The 18,930-nt window shown below is 39.1% G+C and overlaps 1 long non-coding RNA gene across 3 annotated transcripts; it reads right to left on the reverse strand.

Moving 5' to 3' along the window:
* Window positions 1-385: 385 nt before the first annotated feature.
* LOC148294206 (uncharacterized) lies at window positions 386-2,917 on the reverse strand. 3 transcript variants are annotated; one of them, XR_015835723.1, is made up of 5 exons: window positions 2,492-2,916; window positions 1,703-1,854; window positions 1,458-1,567; window positions 784-868; window positions 386-620 (listed from the first exon to the last, which is right to left on the reverse strand). It is a non-coding gene; the product is annotated as an uncharacterized LOC148294206 (long non-coding RNA). The 3 variants fall into 3 exon arrangements; XR_015835722.1 differs by having other exon boundaries at window positions 1,458-1,573; window positions 2,492-2,914; XR_015835721.1 differs by having other exon boundaries at window positions 1,458-1,854; window positions 2,492-2,917.
* Window positions 2,918-18,930: the final 16,013 nt, after the last annotated feature.

The following is an 18,930-nucleotide window of genomic DNA, read 5'->3' on the forward strand; positions in this document are numbered from 1 at the left end:
CGACTCGTACATGTAGTCGCAATTACTTATAAGATTGTCGGAAATAATTTTTTTTTATCAAGATTTCGCGAATTATATTTTCGACCAATGAGTGTTGTCGAAAATACGTTTTCCAATGATATATTATTTGCAATGGCTAGATTTCATCACAATTATCATTACTGACCAAAAGAGTTTGTGGAAAATATATAATATCTCATCGGAAATATATATTTTCAACCACATTTAATCATCACAAAATTTGTCGCAAATAGATTAATCTTGTCAACAAATATTTTCGACGAACAAGTGGTCTAAAACATTATATTCAACCAACAAATTTATTTCTAACAATGTAAATTCATTGTAAAAAATTCCTATTAAATGGTATATAAAAGCAAAACAATTGAAAACACTAAATATCATCATAAAGAAATAAAAATTCATTGTGCAATACATAGCCTTGATAAAACAAGGCTCCCTAAATATAGTAGCGTCTCATTTATTCTCATATAACAATAATGTACATGCTTTATGGCAAACTAACACAACTAATCTTGTCGTTCAGTCATCTTCAACTAATAATGTACAGGATTTATGCCCTTTGTAACCCCAAGGTTTGTACTCATCATCTCTAACACCTGTAGGATGGAAAACACAGCCCATCAATAATAGAGAGAGAGAGAGAGAGAGAGAGAGAGAAGACTAACAAATCAAAACTCAAAGCCCATCTCTGAAACAATATCAGGCAGATTCATTCAACATTTTAAGAACTTCTATAGTCAAATTGCACGCTTAACTCACCTTCCTTAACTCAGAGCCCAAACTATCTCATAAACCAAAAGGAGTTTATGTGCACAACGGATGTCTTCGTCCAGAATGTAGCTAGCTGGGTACCACAAATTAAACTCAAGCAGTTGGTAAAACCACAATTTGTAGATAAATCAAAACAAGAAAAGAATAGAGATTATTTTATTGTTCTCACCATTTCACTCAAGTATTGCTCTAAGTCATTTAACATAACTCTTCATAATTAAGAAGTTAACAATACAATGTTCTTGCTCAATACTAAGTAGCACCAAACAAACAGCTCATGGCCCAATACAAATCTTGCAATTAATATTTATGTAATGACTCCAACAGTAATACAAATCTTTGGATTGTGCTCCAACAATACTAAGAATTATTCCAAAAAGTAAATAAATGAATTATATTACTCTATAGCAGCCTGCATTTAGAAGTTAACATTATGGAGAAGTTGGATGAATGAACCTTAACCTGTCAATTGCTCTATATAAATAATAAGTTTGTGGTATTTTTCACAATGTTCTTGAAACTGACATAGATGAGAATAAGAAATAGAGAAGCTTTATTGGAGAAAGATAAAATTATAGAAGAAACAAAAGAGGATATAAATATATATTAATTGACTATCCGAAGAATCCATAAATGTCACATTGATTGATAAATGTTCTTACCTTAGACCAAACATAGAAGTGCAGAGAATATTCATATTATACTCTAATCAATGTAGCACCCACGATCAGCAGCCATGTCAACCATATTCTGCTTGATTTCCCATACAGAACTAATACTAATACAATGTAGCTGTTGTGAGTAGCAATTAGATTGAACAAAAAAAACCAGTAAAGAGCACCACATCACTGTAAGCCACTGCCTAAAGTTAAATACAAGTAAACAGAGTGACAAATAGAGGCATAACCTTTGCATTTCAGACACAAAATATTCGGGGAGAGAGAGAGAGAGAGAGAGAGAATTTCTTTGGTTTGCCATTATACAAGTCATCCAAAGAAACCTTTAAGATATGCACCACATCTTCACCTTACTTCTGCCTTCTTGCATGTGAAGGATAGTCTGCAAAATCAGAACATCCACAAGACAACAATGACAGAAAAATTAGTGTGGGCTTAACTTTGACAAAAGTCACACAAAATAAAGAAGAAAAACAGAACCCAGACCTAAAAATCTATAAGTGCATCCTCACCCTTCCCTCACTTTCTCCCACTTTTTTTTTTAAAGAAGAAAGACAATCATTAATCAAAGTACAGGATTACACTCCTCAAACAAGAGATTCTGAATCAAAGCAGGGGTCTCCCCAAACCAGAAACGGGAAAGATTATTGCTCAAAGCAAATTGAGTCAGCCTATTAGCTATTCTATTACAAAATGAGCCCTCACTTCTCACACTATAACCCAGCCATAGTGAAACGGAAAATCCAACCCACAAAGCCTATTATAAAACAAATCCCAGAAACCAGTCAATTGAATACCAAACGTCATATCTTAACACACAATAATTTCCACATACCTACTCAAACTTTATAAATCAAAGAGAGAATTGATAGACTTATCCGAGGTCGAGGTCTTGTAAAACATCGTTAGAAAATAAAACACCTAAAAATCCACATGAAGTTTTCCAAAAGCCTTTAAAGCCATAAACATTTAAACAGCTACAAAAGCTAAAAATAATAACAAGGGATGGAGATACGGACCTCAAGAAACTCAAGAAGTGAAGAAGATAGAGGGGGGATCTCTACGGCCGCCGACTTGAGTCTGAAGAGCGAGATAACAAAACCTCACAGGCAGCTCTGATTATAGGAAGTCTTGCTCGATTTTGGGCAAAATAGGAGTAGACTGGGCATTTTGACCAAAATTGAGACAGAGGAGATGAAGGTGTTGGGCTGGATGATGGGGATTTGGAATCGGTGTTGGTAGGGGACGATGGAGTTCTAGCAGAGGCAAAAGAGTAGAGAGAATAATTAGAGTCGTATGATTTTCTTTGGGTAATTGACAACTTGGGAAACCCTAACGCGATAAAAATTGAAAATTTATCACATTTTCGTTTTCGTTTGGGCGCTAGAACTTGCCGCTTATACTTTGGTCTGCTGAGTTTGGCCCCTCGCTTCAATTTTTAAGCAGCCCTAGAGCGGGAGTAATTTTTCATCCCTCAAAAAAATGTCATAACAAATAAATTTTAAAATAAGAAAAATACTATGAAAAATCTCCTCAGGTTTAGATGGCATACGCATTCTACAAAACTAGTTTCAACGATCCAACCGTCAAACTTGTTTATATATACTTCAAGATCGTATACCCCAAAAATCGAAAAAAACAAACATTCAGAGATCTAGTAACGGGACAAAACTTTTCGACGGTTATAAATGAAAAATCACGATTTAGCGGTTATTCTAACTCCGATTTTGATGATTTTTTACAGCTACACTCCTTGACCCTATATGAATACAATGACTGAATTTGATCTTCAATTTAAAATATTTACACTAGTGGATACCACAAAATCTTATGTTATATTTAACAAAAGTATAAATAAACTCTTAATTGTTAGTGAATATATTGTTTTGGTGGCATACGCATTCTACGAAACTAGTTTCAATGATCCAACCGTCAAACTTGTTTGTATATACTTCAAGATCGTATACCCCAAAAATCGCAAAAAACAAACATTCAGAGACCTAGTAACGGGAAAAAACTTTTCGACGGTTATAAATGAAAAATCACGATTTAACGGTTATTCTAATTCCGATTTTGATGATTTTTTAGAGCTACACTCCTTGACCCTATATGAATACGATGAATGAATTTGATCTTCAATTTAAAATATTTACACTAGTGGATACCACAAAATCTTATGTTATATTTAACGAAAGTATAAATAAACTTTTAATTGTTAGTGAATATATTGTTTTGGTGGCATACGCATTCTACGAAACTAGTTTTAACGATCCAACCGTCAAACTTGTTTGTATATACTTCAAGATCATATACCCCCAAAATCGCAAAAAACAAACATTCAGAGATCTAGTAACGGGACAAAACTTTTCGACGGTTATAAATGAAAAATCATGATTTAACGGTTATTCTAACTCCGATTTTGATGATTTTTTAGAGCTACACTCCTTGACCCTATATGAATACAATGACTGAATTTGATCTTCAATTTAAAATATTTACACTAGTGGATACCACAAAATCTTATGTTATATTTAACGAAAGTATAAATAAACTCTTAATTGTTAGTGATTATATTGTTTTGATGGCATACACATTTTACGAAACTAGTTTCAACGATCAAACCATCAAACTTGTTTGTTTATACTTCCAGATCATATATGCCAAAAATCAAAAAAAACAAACATCCAGAGATTTAGTAACGGGACAAAACTTTTCGACGGTCATAAACGAAAAATCACGATTTAACGGTTATTTTAACTCCGATTTTGATGATTTTTTAGAGCTACACTCCTTGACCCTATATGAATACAATGAGTGAATTTTGAATTATAAAATACAAAGTAATAATAAAAACTCAATTTTGTTCATAGAAAAATCCGATGGAAATGAGAAACCCCTCAAAAATAGTCAAATAATTTCGACGTAATGAGAAGCTCCTCAGAAATAGTCAAACAATTCCGAGGGAAAGAGAAGCTCCTCGGAAATAGTCAAACAATTCCGACAAAATGAGTAGCCCCTCGGAAATAATCATCTTATTTCCGACTAAAATGTTTTTTGTCGTTACTAAAGTTGGCGCAAAGTTTTCCCGCCAAATAAATTACATTTCCGACGACCTTAGAGACTTTTTCCGAGGGTAGTTTCTTTGTCGGAAATAAATTTCAGCCCCGTGATGTATTTCCAACGGACAATATTTTTTGGTCGGAAATATCACTTTTACTGAGGAAATTTCGAGGTCCCCGGAAAAAGTTCGTCGGTAATGACCATTTTTTTTGTAGTGAAACTTGGGCAACATCATTATATGGTGGGAGGAGTCATTTGGTGAGTTTTGAGTGAAATCCAATCGCTAGAAGTATGGAATACACCAACCACTCCAGTTAGGAACGAACTGCCGTTGAACTTGAATTGTCCAATTTGGAACACCTATTGATTTCAGATCGAGCCCAAAACTTGGGCAACATCATAATTTGGTGGGAGGGGTGATTTAGTGAGCTTTGGGTGTAATCCAATCGCTAGAAGTATGGAATACACCAACCACTCCAATTAGGAACGAACTGCCGTTGAACTTGAATTGTCCAATTTGGAACACCTATTGATTTCGGATCGAGCCCAAAACTTGGGCAACATCATAATATGGTGGGAGGAGTCATTTGGTGAGTTTTGAGTGAAATCCTATCGCTAGAAGTATGGAATACACCAACCACTCCAATTAGGAACGAACTGCCGTTGAAATTGAATTGTCCAATTTCTCACACCTATTGATTTCGGATCGAGCCCAAAACTTGGGCAACATCTTAATATGGTGGGAGGAGTCATTTGGTGAGTTTTGAGTGAAATCCAATCGCTAGAAGTATGGAATACACCAACCCCTCCAATTAGGAACGAACTGCCGTTGAACTGGAATTGTCCAATTTGGAACACCTATTGATTTCGGATCGAGCCCAAAACTTGGGCAACATCATAATATGGTGGGAGGAGTCATTTGGTGAGTTTTGAGTGAAATCCAATCCCGAGAAGTATGGAATACACCAACCACTCGAATTAGGAACGAACTGCCGTTGAACTTGAATTGTCCAATTTCTCACACCTATTGATTTCGGATCGAGCCCAAAACTTGGGCAACATCATAATTTGGTGGGAGGATGATCGGTTCATAATTGTATATCATTTTGTACCCTTCTAGCTTATGATTTGGTTATGTTATTGAGTTAAACTTGTGCTTTGAATCCATTTTCTGTTTTGATAAGTCCATAATTTCATACACTTGCATGCCTTCTTTACTTATTGATTTTGCTTAGTTTCTCTTTATTTTGAGTCACTTACCTCTGTTTGTGTGTTTTGTAGGTTAAGAGAGCAAGAGATCAGATTTGATGCAATCCATGCATGTTAAGGGCTGATTGGGATAAGAGCAAGAGCTTAAAGACAAAACCAAAGTTGGGCCACACTTCTTGTCAGTCCAGTTTCGTAAGTCACCTTGCAGGTCTCATTTCAGCTATCTTCACAACTCGGATGAGGAGACATTCTTCATAGAAGTTGTTCAATTGGGTGTCTAGTATAACATATCCAAAATTCAGCCCAATTGAACATATGTGGAGTCCTTAGCCCGTCCAACACTGAACCATGCGCAGGAGGATTTGCAGCTGCCAGCTTTGAGCCTTGTCTCCTCCTTTAAGCCATGTGCCTCACCCATGCTGCGACTGACTTTGGATCCAACATAATGAGTGAAGTGGGGAGGCATTCCAGCTATGAAATTCTAAAGGAGCAAGTTGGTACATGCTGGAGTTATTATAGAGAAAGCATGTGCATGCATGTGAAGCAAAGAGAAAGGAGAGAGAGAAGAATGAGGAATGATGAGAGGCATTTTGCTTCAGCCTTTGAACATGGGAATTGAATTGGCAGATCACTTTGGAGCTGGAGATCAGGTTTTAATTGAAAGAGAAAGCATGTGCATGCATGTAAAGCAAAAAGAAAGCAAAGAAATGAAATGAAGTCAATTCCAGTCTCTGTTCGGCAGCCAACTTGCAAGGCCCAAAACGCACACTTCTACTGCTCCGATGGGAATACATTCGTCATAGAAGTTGTTCCAATGGGAGTCTAGTATAACATATCCAAATTTGAGCCCCATTGGATACGTTTTGAAACCTCTAGCCTTCCTACACCAAGCCTGGTTCAGAAAACTCGTTTTTCAGCAACCAAAAGACAACCACATGGGTTGGCAACCAAAAGGCAACCACATGGGTTGGCAGCAAAGGCAGCCACAACTGATCACCTTTGAACCCATGTGAAGATGCTTGAGGTGCAGCAGCAAAAGATGAAGGATGGTGTGGGAATCCATCATGATGTTCCTCCCTCTTAGCCCTATAAATAGAGAAGCCTTCAAGCTTCAAAACACACCCCAAGGGGGGGAGCTCTCAAACACTTCTCTAGAGCTCCCTTCCCTTCTCTCCCTCAAATTCTCTTAGTTTCCTTTCACGTTGTAAATTGTTGTAACAAAATGAGTTTACTAAATTTTCCTTCAAGTTTTCTTAGTTCCACTTTACTTTTATTTGTAATGTACATTCTTTCTTAAGTATTCAAGTTTAATTAGTTTCCAAGTTTCAATTATGGTTTTTGTTCTTATTCATTATGCTTATTAGTTAATATGCTAGTTTGAATGATTGATCACCATTTAGGCTTGCATGTTAGCTATCTTGGTTTGAATTAAGAGTAGACACCATGCTTTAATTCGAATTGAACTGTGAATAGGAAGAGTATGTATGGACATTCGACAACAGGGATTAGATACATGCTTGGTTGTTTAAATTGTTCTTCTATGCTTAATGGGTTCCTAATGCTTAATTTTACGTTAGACAACAAAAGATCAAATTAGGGAATTAGGAACACAAGGTTATGACCAAACACCATGGCTTAATCATACTTTAGCTAGAATCAATCCGTTAATCTAATTGAACTTGGGAACTTATTTGCTTGAGTTATTTCTTTTTTTTCTTGTTTGATTAATTTTCTTTTTCATTTCCGTTTTGTGTAGGGGAAATGAATTGGATCATTCAATCACCTATCCTCGTGGGATCGACCTCGCACTTACATATGCTATATTACCAAACGGCTCGTGCACTTGCGAGTATCACAAGTTGAGGATGCAGCTGAATCCATTTTGGTGCAGCTGAATCGAAGCAACAGAGGAGTCATTTGGTGAGTTTTGAGTGAAATCCAATCGCTAGAAGTATGGAATACACCAACCACTCCAATTATGAACGAACTGCCGTTGAACTTGAATTGTCCAATTTCTCACACCTATTGATTTCGGATCGAGCCCAAAACTTGGGCAACATCATAATATGGTGGGAGGAGTCATTTGGTGAGTTTTGAGTGAAATCCATTCGCTAGAAGTATGGAATACACCAACCACTCCAATTAGGAACGAACTGCCGTTGAACTTGAATTGTCCAATTTCTCACACCTATTGATTTCCGCTCGAGCCCAAAACTTGGGCAACATCATAATATGGTGGGAGGAGTCATTTGGTTAGTTTTGAGTGAAATCCAATCGCTAGAAGTATGGAATACACCAACCACTCCAATTAGGAACGAACTGCCGTTGAACTTGAATTGTCCAATTTCGAACACCTATTGATTTCGGATCGAGCCCAAATCTTAGGCAACATCATAATATGGTGGGAGGAGTCATTTGGTGAGTTTTGAGTGAAATCCAATCGCTAGAAGTATGGAATACACCAACCACTCCAATTAGGAACGAACTGCCGTTGAACTTGAATTGTCCAATTTGGAACACCTATTGATTTCGGATCGAGCCCAAAACTTGGGCAGTATCATAATATGGTGGGAAGAGTCATTTGGTGAGTTTTGAGTGAAATCCAATCGATAGAAGTATGGAATACACCAACCACTCCAATTAGGAACGAACTGCCGTTGAACTTGAATTGTCCAATTTGGAACACCTATTGATTTCGGATCGAGCCCAAAACTTGGGCAACATCATAATATGGTGGGAGGAGTCTGAGTTAGCAATTTGCTTCGGCCTTAACTTCCTCCTCCCAACATGTATTGGCCCAATTAATATGTGGTTGGAAAGAAGAGATTCTGAGCTGCAAGTTGGACTGCTAAAACTTATCAATTGATGAAGTCAAGCCCAATCCATGGGCCGATCAAAATGCACACCATACATTCCAGTCTATTTTCGGCAGTCAACTTGCAAGGCCCAAAACGTACACTTATACTGCTCAGATGGGAATGCATTCTTCATCAAAGTTGTTCCAATGGGTGTCTATTATGACATATCCAAATTTGAGACCCATTGCATACATATTGAAATCTCAGGCCTTCATACACCAAGCCTGGTTCAGCAGCATCTTTTATTTCCAGCAACCAAAAGAAAACCCACATGGGTTGGCAGCAAAAGGCAGCCACAATTGAACACCCATGTGAAGAAAGCTTGAGGTGCAGCAAAAGAAGTATGGGATGGGATTGATTCCAACCACACTAACATAGACAAGATGAAGTGGGAGTTATGGGTTGTATTAAATGAGGAATGGTGGTGTTGGATTTCATCATGATGTTCCTCCCTCTTAGCCCTATAAATAGAGGAGTCTTCAAGCTACAAACTCACTTCAGCCATCCTCCACACTTCCATCATTCCATCAACACATCCAGAAATCATCCTCATACATTTCCACAACCCCAAACACTCAAGCAATCAACCCAATACTCAAAACTGCCCCAAAATCACCAAAACAGCTCCAGAAAACCTCCCTTCCATTTCCCTACGAATTTCCTCTTTCTCAGCCATCACCACTCACTCAAACTCATCCCAAATCACCTCCATATCCTTCATACAGCCTTCTAGACGTGGAGAAGCTCTTGGAGAAGCATTGGACACCACAAGAACTTCAGAAAAGGGTTTTTCTACTCTTATGGCATTCATTATGTTTTCCCATTTCTGTTTTAGTTTCTTTTCCATTATGAGTAGCTAAATCCATAACTAGGGCTTCGATGTAACCTAACATGAATATTCTGGGTTTATAAGTTTGAAGTTTCGAGTTTCAAGTTTGATTCATGATTCATGTTCTTATTCATTATGCTTATAAGTTAACATGCTTGTTTGAATGATTGATCACCATTAGAACTTGTTTGTTAACTATCTTGGTTTGAATTAAGAGTAGACACCATGCTTTAATTCGAATTGAACTATGAATAGGAAGAGTATGTATGGACAATCGACAACAGGGATTTGATACATGCTTGGTTGTTTAAATTGTTCTTCTATGTTTAATGGGTTCCTAATGCTTAATTTTAGGTTAGACAACAAACGATCAAATTAGGGAATTAGGAACACAAGGTTAGGACCAAACACCATGGCCTAATCATACTTTAGCTAGAATCAATCTTTGAATCTGAATTAGACGTGTTACTTGACTCCTTATAATCCAGAATTGAATTGTTATGGTGATTCGAATGCCCTAGTCTCCAAATCTGTTTTCCATCTCTTAAAACCACTCTTTGTTACATTTGTTTACTTGTTTTTGTTTGCAATTTCATTTTGCTTCTTTTGTTCAACAATCACAACCACTCTTGCTTTAAATTCTGTTTTAGACATAACCTCCTACTTTCTTGAATTTGGTAAGCTAAGTACATAACCAGTTTTAACTTCTCAGTCTTCGTGGGTACGACCTCGTACTTGTCTTGCTATACTACTAATTGCCTCGTACAATTGCGAGTTAACATAATAATTAACAACATTGGGCAACATCATAATATGGTGGGAGGAGTCATTTGGTGAGTTTTGAGTGAAATCCATTCGCTAGAAGTATGGAAGACACCAACCACTCCAATTAGGAACGAACTGCCGTTGAACTTGAATTGTCCAATTTCTCACACCTATTGATTTCGGATCGAGCCCCAAACTTGGGCAACATCATAATATGGTGGGAGGAGTCATTTGGTGAGTTTTGAGTGAAATCCAATCGCTAGAAGTATGGAATACACCAACCACTCCAATTAGGAACGAACTGCCAATGCACTTGAATTGTCCAATTTCTCACACCTATTGATTATGGATCGAGCCCAAAACTTGGGAAACAACACAATATGGTGGGAGGAGTCATTTGGTGAGTTTTGAGTGAAATCCAATCACCAGAAGTATGGAATACACCAACCACTCCAATTAGGAACGAACTGCCGTTGAACTTGAATTGTCCAATTTCGAACACCAATTGATTTCGGATCGAGCCCAAAACTTGGGCAACAACATAATATGGTGGGAGGAGTCATTTGGTGAGTTTTGAGTGAAATCCAATCGCTAGAAGTATGGAATACATCAACCGCTCCAATTAGGAACGATATGCCGTTGAACTTGAATTGTCCAATTTAGAACACCTATTGATTTCGGATCGAGCTCCAAACTTGGGCAACATCATAATATGGTGGGAGGAGTCATTTGGTGAGTTTTGAGTGAAATCCAATCGCTAGAAGTATGGAATACACCAACCACTCCAATTAGGAACGAACTGCCGTTGAACTTGAATTGTCCAATTTCTCGCACCTATTGATTTCGGATCAAGCCCAAAACTTGGGCAACATCATAATATGGTGGGAGGAGTCATTTGGTGAGTTTGGAGTGAAATCCAATCGCTAGAACTATGGAATACACCAACCACTCCAATTAGGAACGAACTGCCGTTGAACTTGAATTGTCCAATTTCTCACACCTATTGATTTCGGATCGAGCCCAAAACTTGGGCAACATCATAATATGGTGGGAGGAGTCATTTGGTGAGTTTTGAGTGAAATCCAATCGCTAGAAGTATGGAATACACCAACCACTCCAATTAGGAACGAACTGCCGTTGAACTTGAATTGTCCAATTTCTCACACCTATTAATTTCGGATCGAGCCCAAAACATGGGCAACATCATAATATGGTGGGAGGAGTCATGTGGTTAGTTTTTAGTGAAATCCAATCGCTAGAAGTATGGAATACACCAACCACTCCAATTAGGAACGAACTGCCGTTGAACTTGAATTGTCCAATTTCTCACACCTATTGATTTCGGATCGAGCCCCAAACTTGGGCAAAATCATAATATGGTGGGAGTAGTCATTTGGTTAGTTTTGAGTGAAATCCAATCGCTAGAAGTATGGAATACACCAACTACTCCAATTAGGAACGAACTGCCGTTGAACTTGAATTGTGAAATTTGGAACACCTAATGATTTCGGATCGAGCCCAAAACTTGGGCAACATCATAATATGGTGGGAGAAGTCATTTGGTTAGTTTTGAGTGAAATCCAATCGCTAGAGGTGGCGAATACACCAACCCCTCCAATTAGGAACGAACTGCCGTTGAACTTGAATTGTCCAATTTCTCACACCTATTGATTTCGAATCGAGCCCAAAACTTGGGCAACATCATAATATGGTGGGAGTAGTCATTTGGTTAGTTTTGAGTGAAATCCAATCGCTAGAAGTATGGAATACACCAACCACTCCAATTAGGAATGAACTGCCGTTGAACTTGAATTGTCCAATTTGGAACACCTATTGATTTCGGATCGAGCCCAAAACTTGGGCAACATCATAATATGGTGGGAGGAGTCATTTGGTGAGTTTTTAGTGAAATCCAATCGCTAGAAGAATGGAATACACCAGCCACTCCAATTAGGAACGAACTGCCGTTGAACTTGAATTGTCCAATTTCTCACACCTATTGATTTCGGATCGAGCCCCAAACTTGGGCAACACCATAATATGGTGGGAGGAGTGATTTGGTGAGTTTTGAGTGAAATCCAATCGCTGGAAGTGTGGAATACACCAACCACTCCAATTAGGAACGAACTGCCGTTGAACTTGAATTGTCCAATTTCGAACACCAATTGATTTCGGAACAAGCCCAAAACTTGGGCAACATCATAATATGGTGGGAGGAGTTATTTGGTGAGTTTTGAGTGAAATCCAATCGCTAGAAGTATGGAATACACCAACCACTCCAATTAGGAACGAACTGCCGTTGAACTTGAATTGTCCAATTTCTCACACCTATTGATTTCGGATCGAGCCGCAAACTTGGGCAAAATCATAATATGGTGGGAGGAGTCATTTGGTGAGTTTTGAGTGAAATCCAATCGCTAGAAGTACGGAATACACCAACCACTCCAATTAGGAACGAACTGCCGTTGAACTTGAATTGTCCAATTTGGAACACCTATTGATTTCGGATCGAGCCCAAAACTTTGGCAACATCATAATATGGTGGGAGGAGTCATTTGGTTAGTTTTGAGTGAAATCCAATCGCTAGAAGTATGGAATACACCAACCACTCCAATTAAGAACGAACTGCCGTTGAACTTGAATTGTCCAATTTCTCACACCTATTGATTTCGGATCGAGCCCCAAACTTGGGCAACATCATAATATGGTGGGAGGAGTCATTTGGTGAGTTTTGAGTGAAATCCAATCGCTGGAAGTGTGGAATACACCAACCACTCCAATTAGGAACGAACTGCCGTTGAAATTGAATTGTCCAATTTCGAACACCAATTGATTTCTTATCGAGCCCAAAACTTGGGCAACATCATAATATGGTGGGTGGAGTCATTTGGTGAGTTTTGAGTGAAATCCAATCGCTAGAAGTATGGAATAAACCAAGCACTCCATTTAGGAACGAAATGCCGTTGAACTTGAATTGTCCAATTTGGAACACCTATTGATTTCGGATCGAGCCCAAAACATGGGCAACGTCATAATATGGTGGGTGGAGTCATTTGGTGAGTTTTGAGTGAAATCCAATCTCAAGAAGTATGGAATACACCAACCACTCCCATTTGGAACGAACTGCCGTTGAACTGGAATTGTCCAATTTCTAACACCTATTGATTTCGGATCGAACCCCAAACTTGTCCATCATCATAATATGGTGGGAGGAGTCATTTGGTGAGTTTTGAGTGAAATCCAATCGCTAGAAGTATGGAATACACCAACCACTCCAATTAGGAACGAACTGCCGTTGAACTTGAATTGTCCAATTTCTCACACCTATTGATTTCGGATCGAGCCGCAAACTTGGGCAAAATCGTAATATGGTGGGAGGAGTCATTTGGTGAGTTTTGAGTGAAATCCAATCGCTAGAAGTACGGAATACACCAACCACTCCAATTAGGAACGAACTGCCGTTGAACTTGAATTGTCCAATTTGGAACACCTATTGATTTCGGATCGAGCCCAAAACTTTGGCAACATCATAATATGTTGGGAGGAGTCATTTGGTTAGTTTTGAGTGAAATCCAATCGCTAGAAGTATGGAATACACCAACCACTCCAATTACGAACGAACTGCCGTTGAACTTGAATTGTCCAATTTCTCACACCTATTGATTTCGGATCGAGCCCCAAACTTGGGCAACATCATAATATGGTGGGAGGAGTCATTTGGTGAGTTTTGAGTGAAATCCAATCGCTGGAAGTGTGGAATACACCAACCACTCCAATTAGGAACGAACTGCCGTTGAAATTGAATTGTCCAATTTCGAACACAAATTGATTTCTTATCGAGCCCAAAACTTGGGCAACATCATAATATGGTGGGTGGAGTCATTTGGTGAGTTTTGAGTGAAATCCAATCGCTAGAAGTATGGAATACACCAACCACTCCATTTAGGAACGAAATGCCGTTGAACTTGAATTGTCCAATTTGGAACACCTATTGATTTCGGATCGAGCCCAAAACATGGGCAACGTCATAATATGGTGGGTGGAGTCATTTGGTGAGTTTTGAGTGAAATCCAATCTCTAGAAGTATGGAATACACCAACCACTCCCATTTGGAACGAACTGCCGTTGAACTGGAATTGTCCAATTTCTAACACCTATTGATTTCGGATCGAACCCCAAACTTGTCCATCATCATAATATGGTGGGAGGAGTCATTTGGTGAGTTTTGAGTGAAATCCAATCGCTAGAAGTATGGAATACACCAACCACTCCAATTAGGAACGAACTGCCGTTGAACTTGAATTGTCCAATTTCTCACACCTATTGATTTCGGATCGAGCCCCAAACTTGGGCAACACCATAATATGGTCGGAGGAGTCATTTGGTGAGTTTTGAGTGAAATCCAATCGCTGGAAGTGTGGAATACACCAAACACTCCAATTAGGAACGAACTGCCGTTGAACTTGAATTGTCCAATTTCGAACACCAATTTATTTCGGATCAAGCCCAAAACTTGGGCAACATCATAATATGGTGGGAGGAGTCATTTTGTGAGTTTTGAGTGAAATCCAATCGCTAGAAGTATGGAATACACCAACCACTCCAATTAGGAACGAACTGCCGTTGAACTTGAATTGTCCAAATTGGAACACCAATTGATTTCGGATCGAGCCCAAAACTTGGGCAACATCATAATATGGTGGGAGGAGTCATTCGGTGAGTTTTGACTGAAATCCAATCGCTAGAAGTATGGAATACACCAACCACTCCAATTAGGAACGAACTGCCGTTGAACATGAATTGTCCAATTTCTCACACCTATTGATTTTGGATCGAGCCCAAAACTTGGGCAACATCATAATATGGTGGGAGGAGACATTTGGTTAGTTTTGAGTGAAATCCAATCGCTAGAAGTATGGAATACACCAACCACTCCAATTAGGAACGAACTGCCGTTGAACTTGAATTGTCCAATTTCTAACAGATATTGATTTCGGATCAAACCCCAAACTTGTGCAACATCATAATATGGTGGGAGGAGTCATTTGGTGAGTTTTGAGTGAAATCCAATTGCTAGAAGTATGGAATACACCAACCACTCCAATTAGGAACGAACTGCCGTTGAACTTGAATTGTCCAATTTGGAACACCTATTGATTTCGGATCGACCCCAAAACTTGGGCAATATCATAATATGGTGGGAGGAGTCATTTGGTGAGTTTTGACTGAAATCCAAACGCTAGAAGTACGGAATACAGCAACCACTCCAATTAGGAACGAATTGCAGTTGAACTTGAATTGTCCAATTTGGAACACCTATTGATTTCGGATCGAGCCCAAAACTTGGGCAACATCATAATATGGTGGGAGGAGTCATTTGGTGAGTTTTGAGTGAAATCCAATCGCTAGAAGTATGGAATATAACAACCACTCCAATTAGGAATGAACTGCCGTTGAACTTGAATTGTCGAATTTGGAACACCTATTGACTTCGGATCGACCCCAAAACTTGGGCAATATCATAATATGGTGGGAGGAGTCATTTGGTGAGTTTTGACTGAAATCCAAAAGCTAGAAGTATGGAATACACCAACCACTCCAATTAGGAACGAACTGCCGTTGAACTTGAACTGTCCAATTTGGAACACCAATTGATTTCGGATCGAGCCCAAAACTTGGGCAACATCATAATATGGTGGGAGGAGTCATTTGGTTAGTTCTTAGTGAAATCCAATCGCTAGAAGTATGGAATACACCAACCACTCCGATTTGGAACGAACTGCCGTTGAACTTGAATTGTCCAGTTTCTCACACCTATTGATTTCGGATCGAGCCCAAAACTTGGGCAACATCATAATTTGGTGGGAGGAGTCATTTGCTGAGTTTTGAGTGAAATCCAATCTCTAGAAGTATGGAATACACCAACCACTCCAATTAGGAACGAACTGCCGTTGAACTTGAATTGTCCAATTTCTCACACCTACTGATTTCGGATCGATCCCCAAACTTGGGCAACATCATAATATGGTGGGAGGAGTCATTTGGTGAGTTTTGAGTGAAATCCAATCGCTGGAAGTATGGAATACACCAACCACTCCAATTAGGAACGAACTGCCGTTAAACTTGAATTGTCCAATTTCGAACACCAATTGATTTCGGATCAAGCCCAAAACTTGGGCAACATCATAAAATGGTGGGAGGAGTCATTTTGTGAGTTTTGAGTGAAATCGAATCGCTAGAAGTATGGAATACACCAACCACTCCAATTAGGAACGAACTGCCGTTGAACTTGAATTGTCCAATTTCGAACACCAATTGATTTCGGAACAAGCCCAAAACTTGGGCAACATCATAATATGGTAGGAGGAGTCATTTGGTGAGTTTTGAGTGAAATCCAATTGCTAGAAGTATGGAATACACCAACCACTCCAATTAGGAACGAACTGCCGTTGAACTTGAATTGTCCAATTTCGAACACCAATTGATTTCGGATCAAGCCCAAAACTTGGGCAACATCATAATATGGTGGGAGGAGTCATTTGGTGAGTTTTGAGTGAAATCCAATCGCTACAAGCATGGAATACACCAACCACTCCAATTAGGAACGAACTGCCGTTGAACTTGAATTGTCCAATTTGGAACACCAATTGATTTCGGATCGAGCGCCAAACTTGGGCAACATCATAATATGGTGGGAGGAGTCATTCGGTGAGTTTTGAGTGAAATCCAATCGCTAGAAGTGTGGAATACACCAACCACTCCAATTAGGAACGAACTGTCGTTGAACTTGAATTGTCCAATTTCTCACACCTATTGATTTCGGATCGAGCCCCAAACTTGGGCAACATCATAATATGGTGGGAGGAGTCATTTGGTGAGTTTTGACTGAAATCCAATCGCTAGAAGTATGGAATGCACCAACCACTCCAGTTAGGAACGAACTGCCGTTATACTTGAATTTTCCAATTTGGAACACCTATTGATTTCGGATCGAGCCCATAACTTGGGCAACATCATCATATGGTGTGGGGAGTCATTTGGTGAGTTTTGAGTGAAATCCAATCTCTAGAAGTATGGAATACAACAACCACTCCAATTAGGAACGAACTGCCGTTGAACTTGAATTGTCTAATTTGGAACACCTATTGATTTTGGATCGAGCCCCAAACTTGGGAAACATCGTAATATGGTGGGAGGAGTCATTTGGTGAGTTTTGAGTGAAATCCAATCGCTAGAAGTATGGAATACACCAACCACTCCAATTAGGAACGAACTGCCGTTGAACTTGAATTGTCCAATTTGGAACACCTATTGATTTCGGATCGAGCCCAAAACTTGGGCAACACCATAATATGGTGGGAGGAGTCATTTGGTTAGTTTTGAGTGAAATCCAATCGCTAGAAGTATGGAATACACCAGCCACTCCAATTAGGAACGAACTGCCGTTGAACTTGAATTGTCCAATTTCTCACACCTACAGATTTCGGATCGAGCCCAAAACTTGGGCAACATCATAATATGGTGGGAGGGTCATTTGTTTAGTTTTGAGTGAAATCCAACCGCTAGAAGTATGGAATACACCAACCACTCCAATTAGGAACGAACTGCCGTCGAACTTGAATTGTCCAATTTCTCACACCTATTGATTTCGGATCGAGCCCCAAACTTGGGAAAAATCATAATATGGTGGGAGGTGTCATTTGGTGAGTTTCGAGTGAAATCCAATCGCTAGAAGTATGGAATACACAAACCACTCCAATTAGGAACGAACTGCCGTTGAACTTGAATTTTCCAATTTCTCACACCTATTGATTTCGGATCGAGCCCAAAACTTGGGCAACATCATAATATGGTGGGAGGAGTCATTTGGTGAGTTTTGAGTGAAATCCAATCGCTAGAAGTATGGAATACACCAACCACTCCAGTTAGGAACGAACTGCCGTTATACTTGAATTTTCCAATTTCTCACACCTATTGATTTCGGATCGAGCCCAAAACTTGGGCAACATCATAATATGGTGGGAGGAGTCATTTGGTGAGTTTTGAGTGAAATCCAGTCGCTAGAAGTATGGAATACACCAACCACTCCAATTAGGAACGAACTGCCGTTGAAATTGAATTGTCCAATTTCTCACACCTATTGATTTCGGATCGAGCCCAAAACTTGGGGAACATCATAATATGGTGGGAGGAGTCATTTGGTGAGTTTTGTGTGAAATCTAGTCGCTAGAAGTATGGAATACACCAACCACTCCAATTTGGAACGAACTGCCGTTGAACTTGAATTGTCCAATTTGGAACACCTATTGATTTCGGATCGAGCCCAAAACTTGGGCAACATCATAATATGGTGGGAGGAGTCATTTGGTGAGTTTTGATTGAAATCCAATCGCTAGAAGTATGGAAGACACCAAACACTCCAATTAGGAACGAACTGCCGTTGAAATTGAATTGTCCAATTTCTCACACGTATTGATTTCTGATCGAGCCCAAAACTTGGGCAACATCATAATATGGTGGGAGGAGTCATTTGGTGAGTTTTGAGTGAAATCCAATCGCTAGACGTATGGAATACACCAACCAATCCAATTAGGAAAGAACTGTCGTTGAAATTGAATTGACCAATTTCTCACACCTATTGATTTCGGATCGAGCCCAAAACTTGGGCAACAACATAATATGGTGTGTGGTGTCATTTGGTGAGTTTTGAGAAAAATCCAATCGCTAGAAGTATGGA

The sequence above is a fragment of the Prunus avium genome, chromosome 5, assembly GCF_965620075.1.
Source record: "Prunus avium chromosome 5, drPruAviu1.hap1.1, whole genome shotgun sequence".
NCBI lineage: Eukaryota > Viridiplantae > Streptophyta > Magnoliopsida > Rosales > Rosaceae > Prunus > Prunus avium.